Raw genomic sequence first — 14,838 nt, forward strand, 5'->3', positions numbered from 1 at the left:
TAGGATTTAAAAAAACGATAATTTCTACCTTGCAGAGTATGTCTGTGGGTAGGTGACAAGTTTTAGGCACACGTGACAGCTTATAATTTAGGGGTCCCCAGGGTGATGAGACCAAAGTTTAAACGAAAAAGTGGAGCTTTGGACAATGGTGTCTAAATAAAGTAAGGGTAACCTTTAACTAGGCTCTGTAAAAGCTTGTAATAAAAATAGGAACAGATATTGCTTCAAACTTATTTTCAACGGTCTAAATCCTTATCGAGGGGAATAATAGAGCAATCAAACAGGAGTAAGAGAGGGATCCGACCACACTTAACTACCCCGTGTGGTCACACACACATTATTTATTTTTAGTCATTTAATTTATGCATTTATTTCTTGCATTTACTAAAGTACCCGCAAAGATACATTTTTAAACAAACAAAGTGAAGACAAAGATACCATTTATGCATTTATTTTCAGTCATTTAATTTATCCATATTCCTAAGCGAAACTAGTAATTTTGGCACAATTCCTGTTGAGAACGATAAACTTATCACTTTATTACTTGATAGCGACTCTGTGAACTTGCAGAACCACCGTCAGCCCAATTAACCAAATCAGCTACATAAACCCTTTAAAAACTAGAAAACCCCCATTTAAAGAGTTTCAAATTGACTCGCTATTTTCTCATCTAAAAATCACTAATTAATAATAATAATAATAATAATAATAATAATAATAATAATAATAATAATAATAATAATAATAATAATAATAATAATAATAATAATAATAGCATACATGTAACATTTGTCATGACTCATGAGCGTATAAAAACATATAGTGTATCATCTTCTAATAAGCAGCATCATGTGTTCTATTTTCAGCTCCTTTCTAGTTTCTTTTTTCCCTTTTTCCTTTGAAAACTTCTCTACCCCGATTTGCAATGGAATTCAAAAGCATTATACATTTTCTTCATGGCAAAACAATTCTATTAACTGGTGTTACTGGCTTCCTTGGAAAAAAGTATATTTCTCACTCTCTTTTGAGTCATCTTCTAAGTAATGCTTTAATTATATACAATATGTTTGTTTACTTGTGTGATTTTGTAGTTTTTGTGGAAAAGAAACTTTATCTTCTTGTTAGAGCTAAAGGATTGTGAATCTGCTATATTTAGAGTTCAACAAAATTGCTTATTAAATTAAGGAAGTATCTATTGAATTTAATTATTAAATCTAAAATATTTTTCCGAGTAAAAGAACTATGTTTTGTAGTAATGAGGTCATTAAAAAAATATTTAACATAAATTTCGTGTCAACCCAATTTCTCTTAAATCAACCCAAATATTATCGGGTTAGAAGAACTATAGTTTCTTGCTCACCCTTGTCGCTAAAGTTGTGATCTAAAATTAATCAAGAATCAAATTAATGGAACAGCGTCATGTCAGCCTAATTTCTCCAACCATTAATATTTATGTGAATTAATGGTTACTAAGCTTTTTAGTAATGTTTCCTTATTGTCCATGGATTAAATTGGATTAGTCATATACTCAATTTCTTTGTTGTTAAAAAAATGGTGAATGTAATTCATGCCATAACAGTAATGTGCTAACAAAGTTTTCATATATAACAGGTATTAGAGCTGGTCAATAAATTGCTATGCCAATATTTTCAAGGGATGTGCCTCGACCTAAATCGAAAAATTAATATTGTTATGCGGCTGGTCGATCTTTATCTACCTTACTTGTTCTTCAATGGCATGTAAGTTGATTGATTCTAATTAGCATCTAAATTAAAATATAATACTATAGTATTTGTTTAATGTATTTATTAATTAACTAAGACAAATGCTTATTTTGTACACAGATTTGATGATATGAATACGCAAAGGTTGCTATCAGCCGCAAAACAAGAAGATGTGGAAATGGATTTATTTTACTTTGACTCTCAAATCATTGATTGGGAAGATTATTTCATGAATATCCATATTCTCGGTATCTTCAAGTATGCCTTGAAGTGATGTGTATATGATCAAACAGTTCACTATTTGCACCCATTTTTTTATCCAAAAATAAATGTGTGATTATTGTTAACGTATGTTTTATTGTATTAATGGATACTCAAACTAGGTATAAAACGGAGAAAATTTAGCAAGTGTATTTTGATCGAACACATAGGGAATCATTGAAAATTTTACGCATTTTAACATGCGAACGAGTATATATATAAGACATAATATGAATACAAAAAAGTTGCTATTAGCTGCAAAACAAAGAGGTGTAGAAATAGATTTGTTTTACTTTGTCCCCAAATTATTGATTTGGAAGATTATTTCATGAATATTCATATTCCTGGTATCTTCAAGTATGCCTTGAAGTGATGTGTGTATAATCAAACGATTCACTATTTGCACCAATTTTATCCAAAAATAAATGTGTGTGATCTCATATTTTGTATTGGTGATTATTATTTTACATATGTTTTATTAATAAAACTTGTATTCTCATTTGGTAAAAGAAAAGTTATTATTTCATAAATTTCGTTAATGTCGAACAAGAAATTAAATTTTACTAATATTTATCATATATGTTATATGTGATAAATACTCTTGCAAAAGTTCGCTTAAACAGAAGAATTACACACACATATATAATCTCAATATATTTGAGCGATTGTATTAATGAATACTCACATTAAGTATAAAATGGCGAAAATGTTAACAAGTGTATTTTGAGCGATTCATAGGAAATCATTGAACGCATGAGAATGAGTTTTATATATGAGAATGAAAGGAACAATTATTGACCTTTAAATTAAAATTAATTGTTGAGACGTATAACACTCATTTTAAACAGCACATGTGTCTTTCCTTATTCTACCCATTCTCATTAATCACTAACCATTCATCTTTTCCAAACCCAATTTCATATGCAGTTGAAATCTCATTATCCTAAATCCTAATGATAACACGTTCAAACTAAAAATCCCACAAAGAAATTCCCTCATATGTGTGTCATCTTGTTTGAATTTCGATCATAAAAAAAATGAAACCCAACCTACTTTAACGGTTGTTAATTTTAATATTCTCTCGTTAACGTATTGCCAACCAGAGTACCAGACAAGCCACTCGGTTTGGTTTAGTGGTGAGGAATTTGGGTAGTACGCTATAGATCCCGGGTTCGATCCTCAATTCATTTAAAACAAAAAAAACCAGAGTACCAGACCATAATCAATTATTTTTCTTATGATATTATAGTTTTTGTTCACAGTTTGCATTCATTAGTTAATTCAAAAAATTTTAAGAATGGAACCTACCCAAAAAATAATGAGGTAACATAGCTCATGTTGGGTGATTGTTATAAATGAGGTGACATGACGCAGTACGGAAGCGTGAAGGAAAAGCAAGCGCTAATCCTATAATAAAACACAGGTTCGCAAGTGACAAACCTGTCAAATAAGGCTCTGGAATCCACCAGATTTCCGGAATCCACTAGAAAGAGTAACTAATCTAGAATCCACTAGACTTCCGGAATCCACCAGAAGGAGTAATTTGGAATCTACCAAATTTGAGAAAAATCTCTGAATTTTATTAAATTAAAAGGTTGCCTTCAAAGCTACAATAATTTAGCTTAAATATGAGTGAAAAATAAAATTAACAAATCTCCTAAAAGATTGTAAAAATAAAAACAACAAACCTAGCTAAATAAAAATTACAAATCTTCCTAAAATATAAAAATAACTAACCTAGGTGAAATATAAAAATAAGAAATCAACCTAAAATATAATAAAACTAAATCTAACTAAAATAATAATATACAGAAAAAATCCTCCTACATCATGACATGACCGTAACATTTCTCTTAAGGGCTTGTTTGTTATTATAATTTTAAACATCATTTAAAAATAAAAAATATATATTTAATTAAAAACGGTCCGACTCGATTGAACCCCGGTCCGACCAATTGAACCTTGAATCGGTAAGCTCGCCGGTTCGATTATCGGTCCGGTTTTCACAACCTTGCTAATTACTAACAATTCCCCCTACTCTCTAACAATACACTAAAAACTAATTTGCCAATAAAATAATAAAAAATAAATTTGTCTATTTTTTATAATTTTAAGGGGATATATATATATATATATATATATATATATATATATATATATATATATATATATATATATATATATATATATATATATAATGGAAAATGCTAAACAGCCGGGGCACTGTTTAAGGAAGCAAATATAGTAATATGACATTGAACTTTGTGCAGTCAACACCTCGAAAGTCTAAAATGTATTATTTTCAATTTAAAAGTTTTCTTTTTTGGTTTTCTTAACCAGTGCCCCAGGGACACCGGTTAGCATAACCCATATAAAATTTCAACAGTTTATGCATGTTAGATGTTGTCTTAATTATATATATATGGCATCAATATATATGAGCAAGTGTTTGTTTGTGTGTGTCAAATCGGTTGGCACTTTGCAGTTCTGATGATATAAATGTCATGGGAAGGTAGGTCATGTTCTCTAATTAAGTGCTTGAAGATTGTTATGAGTGGTACAGTATAGGTATTGTATATTGAATTGACACGTTACGTTTTGCATGCAATGCAGCATCTTCAATATTTTTGCAGTGCATGCAGCAGTAGCACCTTCAATTCATTATGAGCTGTATTAATTAATGTGACATCAATGACTATACTATGCGGTGATGAAATCGAGTTACTTCATCATGTGAAAAAGCTATGCGGTGACATGTGATAGTGTAAAAATCAGACATGTGAAAACCCAATTTATTCCATCCAACCAAACACACATGAATGAAAATAGTAATACTAGTTTTTCAGTCGGTGTGTTGTGGTGTGCTTCCTGCTTCATGTATATTATTTTTAGAATGAACTTTGATTTGCTTAGAATTCTGGAAATAATATGAATTAAAAAAATGTGATGCGTTATTTGATTTTAAATCATATATATAAGTATATATTTTACTAAGTTAAGAGAATAGTAAGTATTAAAGACCTTTTAGAAATACATGTGTCGATATATTCAAAAATCCTCATCGTCTTTCACAATAACGTGATAGGTGGAACTGCAATTAAACGACTTATTAGCAGATTAATAGATCATTTCGGAATGACATGTATACAAGAAAACTTGGTTAAATCCCAAATTTGCAAATAAGTATTTAAAAATAAATAAATAAATAAATTACAAATTGTTTTTTACAAACTAAATTATAATTTTTATTTTATTATATGTAGTTTGTAAAATAATTTTGTTATATAAAAAAGTAAAAAAAACATTTTATGAATTATTTTTTAAAAACTTTGTAAACTTTTTTTTAAATAAAAAATAATTATTAAACTTTTTATTAAAAAAACAATTTTTAATACATTTTTATAAAAGCAAATATTATTATTTTTTAATTAAAACATATTTTTAATTTTTTTAAAATGTCACATAAGCAATTTATAGTCAAAAAAGTCAACGGGGGGCTAGCAAATACAAAAGGAGGTAAACTTGGAGGGCCAAAATCAAGCAATTGAAACTTGGAGGGCTAAAATCAAGCAATTGTGAAACTTAAAGGGTTAAAATCAAGCAATTGAAATGTGGGGGGCCAAAATCAAGCAATTGTGAAACTTGAGGGGCCAAAACTACATTTAAGCCTATTATTAATAATCAGTCTATGTACAAGACGAACAGAGCCGGGAGAAACAGGACTACAAAAACAAATGCGCTGTATATAAGCGGAATATCAATGAAGAAAATCAAAACCGACACCACTTAATAGAAGTCTACATCTAATCTCATTCTCAGAGAGACACTCCTCAGCCTCCAGACCAGCAAAGAAGACACAAACTCAACTCATAGATATGCCACGAAACTTTAACTCTCAATCTCGAATCAAAAGTGATCGGTGCATCAGAACCCAAAAAGTATCTCCGTGAGCCCAAAATTGATGTGACAACGGTAGAAAGAAAGCTAGGCAGATAAGTTCTAGCTAGCTCGCAATCTGCTTCCAAACCATCAACGCCGATGTGAAAAAGGTCAAACCAAATACAAAGAAGTTTGCAAATCTCAGCAGATTTGAAAACCAAAAGAGACTCAATAAAAAGAATCCTGCAAATCTCAACAGATTTGGAAGCTTTTGACCGCACCCAATCTAGGTTTATGATTTTTTATTGAATATCGTTAATTTTGATGAGTTTCATAACATATCAAATAATTTTCAATTTCTTTTTGAAAAATTATGAATAATCTATATAACATATAAGTTCTTTTAAAAAAATTATGAATAATTTATAGGGTCATGCTAACTGGTGCCCCCGGGGCACTGGTTAAGGAAACCAAAAAAAGAAATTTTAAAATTAAAAATAACAATGTTTACACTTTCAAGGCGTTGAGTGCACAAACTTCAATGTGATATTACTATATTTGGTTCCTTAAACAGTGCCCCGGAGGCACTGTTTAGCATATAACATAAATTTTTAATACAACGGTGAAATTTATAAAATTCGTATTTATTATAATATTATTTATTACATCATTACCATTATATGTTAGACGTTGTCTTAATTATATGGCATCAATATATGGGCAAGTGTTTGTTGGTGTGTGTCAAAGTTTGACACTTAGCAGTTCTCATAATATAAATGTCATGTAATGGGAGGTCGTGTTCTCTAAGTGCATGAAAAATTTTATGAGTTTTGCCACGTTACGTTTTGCATGCATGCAGCACCTTCATATTAATTATTCTTCGTGTGCAGTGCAGCACCTTCATTATGATGCTGTGTTATAATTATTTTTTGTTTTATGTGATAATGACTATACTATGTGGTTATGTGTCTCCATCGGTTTGAATAAAGTTGGTGATGAAATCGATCGAGTTACTTCATCATGTGAAAAAAAGCAGACATGTGATACTGTAAAATTGATACTCCCTCCGGTGTAAGAAGAGAAATTTTATTGTTTAAAATCTAATTAATGTATCTAATTAAAATCTCCATCGGTTTTAATTAATCTAAAAAGTAAATTTTTTCATATATTAAGGATAGGAGGAAACGGAGGAAATAATCTATTACTCTCTTGGATCTTATATACTCTAAGTACATTTCTTATTGAATATATTTGAGATATAATATTAGGGAGCTTCTACGGTACATTCGAATAATTTGAATGTACCGATACATCAAGTCAGTAAATTGATAAATTAACGATTATTTTTATGAATTAAAAAACTATTAACCGATTATTATATTTTAAAAATGATAATATCATAAGAAAAAATACAATATATTGTTTATAAGCATGATACTAATTTTTCTAATATTTTCTTAGAAAAAAAATTCAATATTGACTATAATGATGAATAAAAATTCAAAAAATATCAATTTTAATATTTTTGACAATTTTGATGAATAATATTATTTAGTTACTATAATCATTTTAATGATAAGAAAAATGATTTCCTTTAAAATATATTCATTTACATATTAATTTAGTTACCTGATGTACTGGTACATTAAGAATTATTACATGTACCATAAAATTTGCCATAATTTATGTTCAAAAAATTTTAAAATTTTCTTGGATAGTGGGTGTATGTGGAGGGAGTAGTTCTTCATGTATCTTATATATATGCCTTTTGTTTTTTTTGTTTACGAAAAAAACGGATTGAGTTATAGTAATCTTCTTTTTTAATTACTTTTTATAATAAAAATGATTTTTTTAATGACAAATATATTATATATTAATATAAAAATATTTAAAAGAACAAACAAAGAGTACCATATGTACACTACACCAGAATTCAATGAACCTTAAGGTAAGAAATATAAACAAACAAACAAAGAGTACCATAGGTAACTAGATTATTTATATTTTTTGGTTTTGGTTCATAGGCCGAGGTAGTAATATTAATGTTGTTTTCTTAGAATGGTGCAATAATTTGTTAGCTTGCTTTGATTGTATTTCCTGTGATTAATCTTGAATTGTAAGGGTTGAGTACCCCTTGTATTCCTTATAATTCAAATTTTACTTATATAAAAAAAAAAAAAAACAGACAAATAAACTTGCAAGGAACAAAAATGCACACTCCAATAAACTAGAACCCCTCAAATGCACCACCACAAGAAGAAAAATACCCTTAAACATAAGAAAAACAAGGATTAATCACAGATAGGACAAAACATAAGATAGAATCTAAACATCATTCAGATAAAGAGAAAGAGGACTTACGACTTAGATCATGTTCTCTAATTAAGTCCCTGTAGATTGTTATGAGTGGTACAGTATAGGTATTGTATATGACACGTTACGTTTTGCATGAAATCGAGTTACTTCATCATGTGAAAAAGCTATGCGGTGACATGTGATAGTGTAAAAATCAGACATGTGAAAACCCAATTTATTCCATCCAACCAAACACACATGAATGAAAATAGTAATACTAGTTTTTCAGTCGGTGTGTTGTGGTGTGCTTCCTGCTTCATGTATATTATTTTTAGAATGAACTTTGATTTGCTTAGAATTCTGGAAATAATATGAATTAAAAAAATGTGATGCGTTATTTGATTTTAAATCATATATATAAGTATATATTTTACTAAGTTAAGAGAATAGTAAGTATTAAAGACCTTTTAGAAATACATGTGTCGATATATTTAAAAATCCTCATCATCTACCATATTCTCATAATAATATATAATAAAAAGCAAAATAAGAAAATTATAAGAGAGATAAAAACTCGGGAACAAAGAATCTGATCCAATAAAACCTAACAAAAGTGCGGGTCAACACAAATAGATGATATAAATATAATAGAGAATAAGTTTCTGAAAGTTATACCTGCATATATATTTCATCCAACTTCTATCTATTTCACCTAACTTAACTATTGTTGAAATCTATTTTATTAGTACATGATCTTATAAGATTACATTTTTTGTTGTAAATAATTATTTACATTAGCGGTTCACGTAAACATTTAACTTAGAAGATTACATTTACTATTGATTGAAATCACAGACAAACATGAAATCGCATGAAAAAAGTAGGCTTGAGCATCGGTCGGTTTCGGTCGGGTTCGGGCCGAAAATCACTATAAATCGATAAAAACCGCAACCATTTAATTTGAACCCAATTCCGACCGTCTATATCTTCGGTTTGTTCGGGTTCAGGTCATACGGGTGGCGGGTTGAACGGATCGGTTATTACGGGTTATATCGAAACTTTGTTTACATCTAAAACTTATCCATTCTCCAAAAATTCCTAATTTTCAAATAATTTAATACCTCGTCACAATGCAACAAAAGATAGACGAAGTAAATTAAAAAACAAAGAGGGTTAGATGTCGTTACTTTCTTTCAATATGTAGATCTAAACACAATAAAATATCAAGTAGAAGAGACGTAGAAATTAAAATAGATCTAGAATATATATTAGAATATTTTTCCCACCTTCTTCATCACCATATTATTAATTATAAGTTTTGTAAAATATAACATTTTTATCTTATATCAAAGATGAATAAAAATAACAAAGAGAAGAGTACATGAGATTGAGAGGGAGAGAAGGAAAAAAATTAATTTGCATCTAATGGTTGTTCGGTCGGTTTCGGTTATGGAGAGATTGAATTTTAGAGACCCGCACCCGCCCGTATGCAACCGTTCATGCACGGTTTTTCGCAATTTGTTGACCTGAGACCCGACCCGCACCCGACCGAATGCTTCAATATGTTGTCGGTTATATCGGTTTCGAGTCGGGTCTCGGATTCATACTCACCCCTAGAAAAAAAGGAGTGCATTTTGAAAAAGTATAAATTCACTCATCATACACTAAGATTTTTTTTCTAATCACACACTAAAAAAACTAAGATTTTTCTCTACATAATTGAGTGTTTGAATGTTTGTTGATGTCCGTATCAATTTATAAAAAAAAAAAAACCTAGATTTTTTCTAATCACACACTAGAAAAACCTGGTTAAATCCCAAATGTGCTAAATTGAACACCCTTAAATTGAGTGTAAGTGTGAACTGAGTTTATGGAAACTATGTGAATTGAGTTTACTAAGGTTATATAAACTCAATTTACATACGATTTGAAATTGATTTTATTAGTACATGATCTTATTTACATTAGCAGTTCTTGTAAACATTTAACTTAGAAGATTACATTTACTAACGATTGAATCACAGACAAACATGAAATCGCATGAAAAATGAGTGCCCTAAATTTTGAAAAAGTATAAATTCACTAACCTATGCAATAAAGTCTTAACAGAATATTTTCAAAAATTCAATATTTCATTGTGATTAATGACACATTAATAAAGTTTGTGAGTTTGTTAGAGAGAACACATTAATGGAGTTTTTGAAGCAGAGACATAAAAAGATGAAAACACGGTTTTTAAAAAATTAAATAAAGAAGGACAATTTTGATATTATAATTAAATTTTAATGAAAATTAGGTGTAACTAATTTTTTTTGGGTGTGACTAGAAAATTTCAAAAACTAAACTCTACCGACAATTTCTTACTCAGATCACCACCAAAATCCTACTTTAAATCACAATTAAAATGAGAAAAATATTTTATTATTTTATGACACATGTTAAGCAATCCAAAAGTAAAAAAAAAAATGTATTTAAAAGAAATTTTTTAAATTTTAAGAAATTGAACGAAAGATTTTTTAGACAATATTTATATATTAAGTTTCTTAATATGTGTCATTAGGTCCATAATTGCATTTCTCTTATTTTGTTAAGGATTCATTTGTTTTGCAAAATAGATATGTAATAGACAGAATCACATAAGAACACTTGACACCCCTTAAATTATTGAACAATTTTTTATCTTGTACAATATTTTGTGACAATGCATAAATAAAGTAAGGTGAGAGTTCTTATCCAAAAATAAAGTAAGGTGAGAGTTCTTACGAATGCATATATACATTTAAAATAATCGATAAATCATGGTTAGTTAGCAAGCATAGTCTTGCTCCAATCACATCACAAAGAGGTTTGTAAGTCCTTTGTTCTATCAAAGTTGCAATTTAATCGAACTGATCATCGAATCAGATTAAATTGATGGTGAAAATCAAAGTTGCAACGTATAGCTCAAAGATTTGTTCATGAGAGGACTTACAAACCATCTATTTTTATCTTGTTCTTTTTCACATATATGGATTTTTTTATAATAAAATAATTTCGGGTTAACTAAGTTTATAATATTTAAAAATATAGCGAATTTGTATTTTAGTCTCTAAAAATAAAAATAAGATGTTTTGTGTGAATTTTAATTTTTGGTCTCTAAAGATAAAGAATTTTGGTTTTAGTCCTCCTAAAATTTTCTATTTCATTTTTTTTTCTCCTTAATGGACATAAATTTGATAATTATTATTATTTTCTTTGTATATTTTTTAAACACACTATGAAAATTGAGATGTTTGATATAATAGATAGACAAAACATAAACATCTTTTGAACTTAAAAAAATCATAACTTTAACAACATTAATATAATAAACATAAATTGTTCAACTAAAATCAAAGGAAGGCTTCAAAGAAGGCGAACTACATAAAATAAGAAATGATGCTAAAATTTGGTGTTTGTGGAATATGAGAATAGAGAAAGGATGGATTAGCATATCAAATAAAATATTGACTCAAATCAATTTTTTTCTTCCATAGAGGTAGTTCATAAAAGAGAATAGAGAAACGCTCGGAATTAAATTATAAAAACACTATTTTTAATATAATTTTATTTATTTTGATTTTCTGAACCAATTTCCCACACTAACATCTTATTGGTAATAACTTGACCCTTGAATTATTTTGAATTATTATTTTTTTTCTTGTACCAAAAAAAATACCATATGTAGTCCCTTTAATTTGTAGTCCCTTTATTTGTGGGTTAGACTTACCCATTGTATTTTCATTAATAAAATAGAAGCAAAAATTAATTTTATGTAAATCAAATGAAAATCTAACTAATCAAATATAATGTCCGACAAAACAGAATGAAGCAATTAAATAAATAAATCAAATGATAAAACTATATTGTTAAGAAAAATAAAGTAAAGGATGCAACAAGTTCATTATAATTTTTTTTAAAAGGCAAAAATAAATATATATTAACCGAATAATCTGCTGAGCACAAGACGTGCCGAAAAAGATTACACAATGTCAAGAACAAGTAACAATATGAAAACAAATATACTTCCAAACAAATACACTGGCTCAACCACTAACTATGGTAGTTTGAGATCAGATTAAAGTTCATTGTCTTCAATCATCGATAAGAATAAAGTTAGATTTTGTCCAACAGTTGAGGTAGGGAACACTCAGAATTTCTGAATAGTCTCTGATTTCTTTCATTCCACACAACCGACACACTTACGAGCCAAATGAGTTGCATGAAAGATTGTCTCGCACGGAGACCGCCTGAAGAGAAATTAACTGAATAAAATGGTCAGATAACTGCTGAGTGTCGGCCAACGAGAATCCAATCCAAGACCGAACCAACGACCACAGGGAGCCGAAAAAACTGCAAGAAATGAATAAGTGTTGAGCTGATTCAACACCGCCGTAACCGGATACACTAAAATGAGCGTCTGGAGAGATGATGTCTCGAGCCACCATGTTTACTTTTGTGGACAACCTGTAGCGTAAGAGTCTCCAATCGAAAAGCAATAAGCTGTTGACAAGTCAAAAATTGATAAGCACCACAAACTGAGTAACCTCAGTCAGTGTGAGACCGCTACTGCCACCTATCGGGATATTGAGCCTGCAGAGAAAAATCGTGAAGTAATAGCTTTCAAACATTTATTTTTAAAGAGGCTAAAATAATATATATTAATAAAAGCGTAAACCAATTACCTCCCAAGATTACAAAGGAGAAAACAAGAAACAATACTCAAGGCCTAACCAACACAAGAAAACACATAGGCCTAATTAACCGAAACAGCTAAATAAACCCCTCTTAAAATCATAAAACTCCCCTCTTAAAGAGTTTCAAATATTGACTAACCCTACATCAAATTTTCTCATCTAAAAATCACTTAATAATAATATTATATATAGTATACACTGTCATGTCAATTTAAAGAAATATATATATCATCCTCTAGTTTATTTTTCCCCTTTTCAAACAGCATTCTGTTCTCAGCATTCTTCAATCTGTCCTGTCCTTTATAACTCACAAATACCAGATAACTATCAAACATCATTTTGTTCTGTGTTCTCACTTCCTTTATACTTTTTCTTTGGAAAATTTTCTACTTGTAATGGAATCCAAGAGCGTCAAACGTTTTCTTAATGTCAAAACAATTCTAGTCACCGGTGGCTTTCTTGGAAAAAGTATCTCTCTCACTCTCTTCTAAGTCATCTTATAGATCATGGTTTAATTTGTTTACTTGTGTGATTTTGTAGTTTTTGTGGAAAAGATACTCAGAGTTCAGCCAAATGTGAAGAAACTGTATCTTCTTTTGAGAGCTAAGGATTGTGAATCTGCAAACCAACGTTTCAACTATGAGGTGAATGTTTGTATTTTGCAAGTTTAGAATGATTTGTATCTAAAAATATTTCTTTGATCTTGCTTTGTTTCTTTGTATGTAGATGTTTTTAAGCGTGCTTTAAAGAAAATATACCCTAAACCATGTACAAAAAAAAAAAAAAAGGATAATAACTGTAGATGAGAAGATTAGGGAAGGTTTGTTACAGTTTTGTTGTAACAATGTCTCTAAATTAGCGATGTAACAATGTAGTCCACACTTTGGCCCAATTAGCGCTAGAGACTGTGTCTGGTTGGAAGATACACCCCCCTCCCAAAATTTTTATTTATTTATTTAAGTTCATTATATATTATTGGTTCTATAAAGAGTGATACATTTGTGCTTCATTTTGTACTTCATTAATTTGCAAATTTTTCACCTCATTTCATACTTTTTTTTTGTTTTGTTGTAGTGATGGGTTTCAAACATTTATTTTTAAATAGCTTAAAATAATATAATATAATATATAATATTAATATATTAATAAAAGGGGAACCAATTACCTCCCAAGATTACAAAGAAGGAGAAAACCTCAAAGCAGTAATAAAAATCAAGTAAACAACAAACATTACTCGAGTCCCAACAAACACAAGAAAAATATAGACACATGATGACAGCCAATTATATGATGTTTTTTGTAGTAGATTATTGTAGTTTTTATAGTAATTGAAGACCAAAAGCAAGCAAATATAGGGAAAAATGAAGACATAAGGACCAGAAGCAATAAAAGTGGAAAAACAGCAAAAAAAAAAGGGCAAAAATATAATAAAGTAGCGCACCATCGTACCCACGTTGTGTCTCAGCGTGGCGCGATGAGAAGACGGATAAAATTGAAGAAAATTTGCATAAAATCTTTACCATCGTGGCACGATGGCTTGTCATCGTGGCACGATGGCTTGTCATCGTGCCACGATTATGACTTGAAAAATACGCAAAAAATCATGAGAATATCTTCCACCACACCACGATAGGATCCATCGTGGCCACGATGAGGCAAAAATACACGCCATCGTGACCACAATGGGTGCATAGAAAAAGCCCAAACCCAGCTGTAATTTGTAAAACTATAAATAGAGTCTTCCTCTTTCACTATTATTCATTCACAAACATTCCAAATATTCAATACTTTGAATATTCACTCTAGAGTAGGAGAACTCTAAAGAGGAGGCAAGGAGACCAAGGAACTCCAAGGCCAATAAGGTTCTTTTCTTTATGTCTTTGTAATTTATTTTTCCTAGGTTAGGTGGAGTCGAGAAACTCCCTTACGAATACTTGGTAGTAGGATTTATAATATTTATAAAT

The 14,838-nt window shown here is 29.6% G+C and overlaps 1 protein-coding gene and 1 long non-coding RNA gene across 2 annotated transcripts in view; both read left to right on the forward strand.

Annotated features, from left to right (window-relative positions):
- The window catches only part of LOC123895444 (fatty acyl-CoA reductase 3-like), an 84,600-nt gene that overhangs the window by 63,480 nt on the left and 6,282 nt on the right, over positions 1-14,838 (forward strand). The window lies entirely within an intron of this gene.
- Positions 860-2,216, forward strand: LOC123895449. Its single transcript, XR_006804373.1, has 3 exons — positions 860-1,005; positions 1,612-1,739; positions 1,845-2,216. It is a non-coding gene; the product is annotated as an uncharacterized LOC123895449 (long non-coding RNA).

The sequence above is a fragment of the Trifolium pratense genome, linkage group LG7, assembly GCF_020283565.1.
Source record: "Trifolium pratense cultivar HEN17-A07 linkage group LG7, ARS_RC_1.1, whole genome shotgun sequence".
In the NCBI taxonomy this organism is placed as follows: domain Eukaryota; kingdom Viridiplantae; phylum Streptophyta; class Magnoliopsida; order Fabales; family Fabaceae; genus Trifolium; species Trifolium pratense.